We start from the raw sequence: 8,390 nt of genomic DNA, 5'->3' as shown, positions 1-8,390 counted from the left end.
GGGACGGCGTCTGACAGCGTGATGACGTCACGCCCAACATTCACTGCAAGTGCCGCATGGAGGAGGAGACCAGGGAGGGAGCCGGAGCGCCAGCTGACGTGACCGCTAGGTAAGTATTTTCTTTTCTTTTTTTTCCGCAGGATTTTTTTTCATTAACAGTGCTTCCCCCTTGACACAACCAAAACTCCTGCTGGGCCACATTTACAGGTGCGCTGGGCTGCATGCGGCCCGCGGGCCGCGGGTTGGACAAGCCTGCTTTAAAGCATCCCAGTAATCCGGCAAGAGCGGGCTCAGATCACAATATTAGTTCGCAATGTGTCTATTCCAGTGGCAGATCTGACATATTGGCTGCATCGTTATGCAGATATATCTCCTTTAGAGAAGGTTCCAGACCCCAGCTGCCATGTCTGGGGTGGCGGGTGGTCAGCCATGGTCCTTTATATGTCGTGATCGCATTCAATGCTTTTACCCCGGCCAGCCGAGGATGTGCCATCGCTGCGGTGACTTCCGTCACCTCAGCATGAAGTGCCCCACCATAAAGTGTGGGCGCTGCGGGGGGCTGGGACACGAGGCCAAGTCCTGTACGATCATTCGGTGTAACCTGTGTGGATTGGAGGGCCACCCATTCAGTCGGGGCCCCCAGGCCTTTCACAACAGTTCTGAAATATCGGATAGGGAACTTGTTCAGTTGGAAGATCAGATGTAAGCAGAGAATAGTGTACCAATAGCCGCTCCCCCTCTTCCCTCAGTATCTGGTCTTGCCTTGGAATTGGCTCAGCCAGACCTCACAGCAGCTACTCCATTAGGTCAGGCAAGTGAGGAAAATTTTGAATTTCAGAAAAGAAAGCATAAGAAGAGTGGCATGAGGAAAGAGAAAAACGTTGAGCTACTGTTGGTTAATCGCTTCTTGGGATTTTCAAGCGATGAGGAGATGGCAGGGGATGTTGTAAGGGATGATGTGGGCAGCTTGGTCTTTAGACCTAGGAGTGAGAGGAGCAGAAAAAGATCAAAAACATTAGTTCCATGTGAGCCACAAATAACATAATGGAAGCCTAAGGATAAAAAGGTTAAGAAGGGTAAGGAGTCATCGGAGGTAGTTTCAGGGAATGACTTTCTTAAAGGAGCTTGTGATTTCACTGCTTTTTTGATTTCAAGTGGTTTTTGTTTAAAGTGTGGAGTTGGTTCCATTAAGGATTGCTGTGCTGTGCTGAGAGAGTGATATAGTTTGGGGAATTATTCTGTGTGTTTATTGAACAGGATTCGTTTTTCTGTGTGTTTATTAAGTGTTTTTTTATTTTTTTTTATTTTTTCCTTCTCTCTGTTAGAGCTAGTGGGTGTCGTTTAATTGCATAGTTGATACAGCTGGTTAGTGCAAGCTCTATTTAACAGGAGGTAGCAAGCGATTTCATTGAGCTTGTGATTTCACTGCTTTTTTGATTTCAAGTGCTGTTTTTGTTTAAAGTGTGGAGTTGGTTCCATTAAGAAGTTGAATCCAGGAAGGGGTTTAATCTGGTAAGTGGCTAGGAAAGGCTAGTACTAAAGTTCACTGTAGGCTATAAGAAGTTAGGTTAGCCATAATAAGATGAGTAGTAGCAGGCTTGATGATCTCACTCAATGCATATCTTGTCATATGTATGCACACTTGGAGCAAGTGTTCCAAGGTTTATACCTCTGTGAGAAATGTGAGCAATTGGTCTCTTTGGAAGCCCAGGTAACTGATCTAAAGCAGACCATTGCAACATTGAGAGACATTGCCAACCTGGAGCAGAGTTTACAGCTCACCGTTGATGCGTTATCTGAGCAGGGTGGAGCAGAGACAGAGGAGGATGCACAGTTAGGCAGCTGGGTAACAGTTACTAGGGGTAGCAGAGGGAGGAAGAGGCAGGCCAGTTCTGAGCTAGGCAATCCCAGCAGATTTGCCAGATTGGATGAAGATACTGTGGAAGGCAGTTCAGAATTGGTAGAGTTGGATGTCACTGCTTCCTCTAGAAACCAGGGGAATGGTCTCTCCAGCACAGAGGGGACCAAAGTTACTCAGGGACCCAGGCAGATTGTGGTGGTAGGGGATTCAATTATTAGGAAGGTAGATAGGGCAATCTGTTACCGGGACCGTGCATGCCGAACAGTGTGTTGTCTCCCGGGTGCTCGGGCTCGGCATATTGCGGATCGGGTGGACAGATTGTTGGGAGGGGCTGGGAATGACCCAGCGGTTTTGGTGCATGTTGGCACCAATGACCGAGTTAGAGGAAGAAGGGGTGTCCTAAAGAATGATTTCAGGGACATAGGTCGCAAACTTAAGGCAAGGACATCCAAGGTAGTATTTTCGGAAATACTACCTGTGCCACGCGCTAGTCCAGGGAGGCAGCGGGAGATTAGGGAGGTTAATGCGTGGCTAAAAGATTGGTGTAGGAAGGAGGGTTTTGGATTCTTAGAGCACTGGGCTGATTTCTCGGTCAGTTGCCATCTTTATTGTCGTGATGGATTGCACCTGAATGAGGAGGGGGCTGCAGTGCTAGGGGAGAGGATGGTTAGAAGGTTGGAGATTTTAAACTAGGCTCCGGGGGGGAGGGGCAAGCAAGTATTTATGGGATAGACATTGAGAGTAGTAAGGAGGAATTTAATAAGAGTAAATGGGGTGGAGAGGGGGGAAAGGGAAGCATAGCCGATAAGGAGCGGCCCTTTTTAAAGCAAAAAGAAATACCTAAGGGAGGCAATAGACTTAAGTGTATGCTTGCAAATGCAAGAAGCCTGACAGGTAAAATGGGGGAGTTAGAACTAGTAGCAATGAATGAGCAGTATGATATTATAGGTATTACTGAGACCTGGTGGGATGATACACATGACTGGGCAGTCAACTTGGAAGGCTATTCTCTCTTCAGGAGGGATAGGGTAAATAAAAGGGGAGGAGGAGTATGTCTTTATATTAAGCCAGAATTAAAACCAAGTATTCAGGAAGTTATATACGAGAATATTGGTGATAATATAGAGGCATTGTGGGTGGAAATATCCAGCGGAGGAAAAAGTTCAGAGAAGTTTCTGATAGGGATATGCTATAAACCGCCAGATATTAGTACGATTGAGGAAGCCCAACTTCTACAGCAAATTGAAAAGGCTACACAACTAGGTTAAATTTTAATTATGGGGGATTTTAATTATCCGGACATTGATTGGAGTACTGAGACCTGCGGTACAGCTAGGGGAAATAGGTTTCTGAGCACGCTAAAAGACCATTACATGTCCCAATTAGTTGAGGAACCAACTAGGAACCGGACTATACTGGACCTAGTAATAACAAACAATGTAGACGTAATATCAAATATTCAAGTAAAGGAGCACTTGGGAAACAGTGATCATAATATGGTCTCATTTGAAATTAGTTTCCAGAAACAACAGTATAAGGGATCAACTAGGACTTTAAACTTTAAAAAGGCAAATTTTAATATGCTAAAGGAGTCTATAAAGAGCATAGACTGGGACAAAGCCTTTGAAGGAAAAAATACGGAAGAAATGTGGGCTGTCTTTAAAATGTTGTTGGAAACATACACGTATAAGTTCATTCCTATAGGAAATAAATGTAAAAGAATTAAGTCTAAACCAATGTGGCTAAATAAAAAGGTAAGGGAAGAAATGCAAAGGAAGAAGCGTGCATTTAAATTGTTTAAGTCTGAAGGGTCAGAGGAGTCCTTCCATAGGTACAAGGAATGTAATAAAACATGCAAAAAGGAAATTAGATTGGCTAAATTAGAAAATGAAAGGCACGTTGCAAAAGAAAGTAAGACAAACCCCAAAAAGTTTTTTAAGTATATAAATGGCAAAAGGATTAAAAAAGATAATATAGGACCACTAAGAAGTGAGATGGGTGAATTGATAAATGATACTAAGGAAAAAGCAGAGATATTAAACACGTTCTTTTCTTCAGTATTTACCAGAGAGGAACAAATGGCAGGAGTAATACATAAAAATGGAAATGAAACCATGCCATTAATTAATACTTGGTTGTCAGAGGAAGAAGTCCGAAGGCGACTGAAGAATATTAAGATAAATAAAGCTCCAGGTCCAGATGGCATACACCCAAGGGTCCTTATGGAATTAAACTCGGAAATAGCTAGACCGCTATTCCTAATTTTCAGAGATTCAATCTCATCAGGCTCAGTACCAAGGGATTGGCGAATAGCAGATGTGGTGCCGTTGTTTAAAAAGGGGACGAGATCACAACCAGAGAATTATAGACCTGTAAGCCTGACATCAATAGTGGGGAAACTACTGGAAGGTATTTTAAGGGACAGTATTCAGGATTACTTGGTACGCAATAAAATTATTAGTGGGAATCAACATGGATTTGTGAGGGATAGGTCATGGCAAACTAATCTAATTAGTTTCTACGAGGAAGTTAGTGGGAACTTAGACCAGGGCAGGACAGTAGATGTGGTCTACTTAGATTTTGCAAAGGCCTTTGATACAGTGCCACACAAGTGGTTGGTTTACAAAATAAGGGAACTGGGTCTAGAAATCAAAATTTGTACTTGGATCGAAAACTGGTTAGAGAATAGGGAACAGAGAGTTGTGATAAATGGAACATTTTCTAATTGGTCAAAGGTCTTAAGTGGAGTTCCTCAAGGTTCCGTGCTGGGACCACTCCTTTTTAATATATTTATTAATGACCTTGGTGATGGTTTAGAGAGTAAAGTTTCTATTTTTGCAGATGACACTAAACTCTGTAAGGTAATAAAATCAGAGCAAGATGTAGCTTCTCTACAGAGGGACTTAAATAAACTGGAGGATTGGGCGGCTAAATGGAATATGAGGTTTAACACAGATAAATGTAAGGTTATGCATTCAGGGATCAAAAACAAGAACGCAATCTATTAATTAAATGGAATTAATTTGGGAGAATCTATAATGGAAAAGCATTTGGGAGTGCTCGTAGACAGTAGACTTAGCAATAGTGCTCAATGTCAAGCAGCAGCTGCAAGAGCAAACAAAGTATTGGCATGCATAAAAAGGGGCATAGATGCAAGGGAAGACAGTGTAATTTTGCCACTGTATAAATCATTGGTAAGACCTCATCTTGAATATGCAGTACAGTTCTGGGCACCACTCTATAAAAAAGATAATTTGGAACTAGAAAGGGTTCAGAGAAGGGCGACAAAATTGATAAAGGGTATGGAGTCATTAAGTTATGAGGAAAGGTTAGCCAGTTTAGGCATGTTTACTTTAGAAAAGAGGCGTCTAAGGGGAGATATGATTACTATGTACAAATACATTAGGGGTCAATACAGAGAGCTTTCATGGGAACTTTTTACCCCAAGGACCATACACAGGACACGTGGTCATTCCCTAAGGTTAGAGGAGAGGAAATTTCACAACCAGCAAAGGAAGGGGTTCTTTACAGTAAGGGCAGTCAAGATATGGAATTCATTGCCAGGGAAGGTTGTGATGGCAGATTCAATAGATATGTTTAAGAAAGGGTTAGACAAATTTTTAGCGGAAAGGTGTATCCAGGGATACGACCGTTAATTTAAAATAAAGGATAGTAGTGGATATAGGGTAAAAATTGGATTGCAATATTGAGTCTGGGGGGATTTTCAAAATTGAAACAGATGGGCGGTTGCCTACTCTGGATTAATTTCAAATATAAGTGCAGGATCGCAGGAGATCCAAAATAGATTGAACTTGATGGACTGGTGTCTTTTTTCAACCTCATCAACTATGTTACTATGTTACTATGTAAAGTCCCGCCAGATTCTGGTTCTAGCTCCTTATATATAGAAGAGTTGTCCCCCTCCCTGTAACCTCTTCCCCTCTTGTATCTTCGAGTCTTCCTTCCCCCTATTTTCCCTCTTCCCGAAGTCTTACTTCCTCTCTGGATGCATCTGTTTCCACTCTTGACCCGCCTCTAATCCCTCCCACGTCAGTCTCGGATCCAGCCTCTGGTACTCCAGTACTAGGGCCTCTTGTTTCTTCAGGTCAGGTCCCATTTTGTACATCAGTTGGTGATTTAAGTTCTCTCCCTGGGGGTAAGAAAGTTATAGATTCATCTGGTTTAGATTTGGGTAAAAGTATTAACCTTTCTTCCAAGGGGAAGGTAGAATCTGCCCCAGCATCAGAGGAGGCTAACCTTGTTGGTGAGGAAGTTCTCCTTTCGGATGAGGAATCCATACCAGTTGGGGTCAGTGTAAAAAGGTGGGGTTCATCTGATGAGGACTCCACCAGGCAAGTGAAGAAGAAGTAATCAGGGTCCTACTTGTATAACTCTGAAGGATGGCTTCCCAGCCCATAAGATTTGCCACCATTAATGTGGCATCCATTCTGTCCAAACGTGCTTGTTACATGGCCTTTAATTTTTTCAGTACGGTTGAGGCTGATTTTTTATTTTTGCAAGAGACCAGAATAGGTCGATTAGCTGACCTACATAAAGTCAAGAGGGAGTGGAAGCGTGGGCCTTCATACTGGTCTCTTGCGACCGAGCCGTACGGTGGGGTGGCGGTCCTTTTTACCGACATGATAACTGTCCAACGAGTTATATAGAGCTCCAAGTAGGTAGATGTATGGTTTTGGATGTCAACCTGAGACGACACGACCTAAAATTGATCAACATCTATGGTCCACAAACCAAATGGGAAAGGAAGTGTCTTTTCAGGGAGATAAAGCCATATCTTTTTCAGCACGGCAGATAGTCTTTGGTGGTGATTTTAACACCATTATTAGGACCAAAGACAGGGAAGGTTCAAGGGCTTCTCTGGGCTATGACTCCATTTTTCTAGTTAGTTTGGTAAGACAGGCAGGTCTGGTGGATGTGCATGTTTGCCATTTTCCAGACCTCACGGGTTTCACTTAGGTAGCTGGAGGTCTTGAATAGGTTTTTTTTGTTAAGGAGAGCTCAAAAACTTTGGCTCCTGAGCTACAGCCAGTAGAGTTCTCTGACCACATTTAGCTCAGCGTATCCTTGAATGCCTCAGAGACTCTTCAGAGAGGTAGGGGCCTTTGGCACCTGAACTCTAAGCTCCAAGAGGAAGAGGCAACAAGACAGTCCTTTAGAGACTTCTTTGAATCCCAAGAGACGCTTTTGGAGGCAGGTTGAAGTAGGTCAGAGTGGTGGGAGATATTTAAAAAGAGGACCCGGAGTTTCTTCCGTGACCTGTAGCTAGAAACAACTTGCTAAGAGAAAATACCTATTCAGCATTAAGAAGGAAACTTGGATTCCTGATCTCTGAACAGGGAGATGGTGGGGAAATCTCCCGAGTGAAGGCTTAGATAAGAGAGGTGCAATATGACCACTCGCCCGACCCTTACCTCAACTGCAGGAAATTGGTAGATAGGAAAGAGGTGAGGGGCCTGTACGATGCTGGGGGTGTCCTCAGAGAAAACAGGGAGGGCATCCTTGGTGTAGTGCAGTCTTTCTACTCTGATCTCTTGTCTGAGAAATCACTAGACAGAGAGAAGATGGACCATTTTCTGAGGGAGAAACCTGGTCTTGAGGATCTCAGCAGTTCGCTTGAGTCTTTGGGCAGCGAGATAACGGTGGATAAAGTCAGAATGTCAGGTTTCCATTAGACAAAAGGTTCTTCCCTGTAAAGCTTCTCAGAAAGTGGAGAGCTGGAGGAGGTGGAAGCTTTCTCTTAGGGAAAGAGTAGACCTTGTGAAGACCTACCTGATCCCTGAGTTTCTGTACATTAGCTATGTGTGCCTTTTGCCACAGTCTTTATGGTCTAAGGTTTAAGCAGTTTTCTTCCTTTTACTTTGAGGGAATAGGCTGAACCTGATCAAGCGAACTGTGACCTACAGATCAAGGAGTGATGGTGGTCTGGGTATGGTTAACCCAGTGCTGTTCTTTCTAACAACTTTTTTAAAGTTGCACCTCAATAGTCTCTTTCTTGAGACTCCTCCTCAATGGTAGGTGGCTTTAGGGTCTGGGTGCATCCCTTTCTTAATGTTTGGATGGAAGGTGGCAGGGTGAGGACCTTCCGGGTCCGTCATGGGTATCTCCTGACCTATGTGTCTCTGGGATTGAAAGTGACAAGGCGTTGGGGCCTGGAGGTGGGGGAAGTCAGGAACTCCTCCACTCTCATTTCTGGGTTCAGCTGTCACTGAGGGACTGCCCAGGTGATGTGTGTTCAGAGGGTCTTTCCTTGGTTAATTCCGGGAGAGTTCCTCTGAAGTTTTGGGACATTGCCTGGCTCTCTTTGCATGGCAGACTCTATGTGAGAGGGAACCTGAAGTATAGAAGTATAGTTAGTTTAGTTACTAGATACTTCACTTGGAACTCTAGGTGTCAGGTTTTCATCAGACAAAAGGTCCTTCCCTGTGAAGTGGTGGTGGGTGACATTCTCCACAATGCAAACTGGGTCAGACTCTGGCGGGGTCTGAGGCCTCCGTAATGAGGTCACAGT

Source organism: Mixophyes fleayi, chromosome 7 (genome assembly GCF_038048845.1).
Source record: "Mixophyes fleayi isolate aMixFle1 chromosome 7, aMixFle1.hap1, whole genome shotgun sequence".
NCBI classification, from domain to species: Eukaryota; Metazoa; Chordata; class Amphibia; order Anura; family Limnodynastidae; genus Mixophyes; species Mixophyes fleayi.
This window is presented reverse-complemented; position numbering follows the sequence as displayed.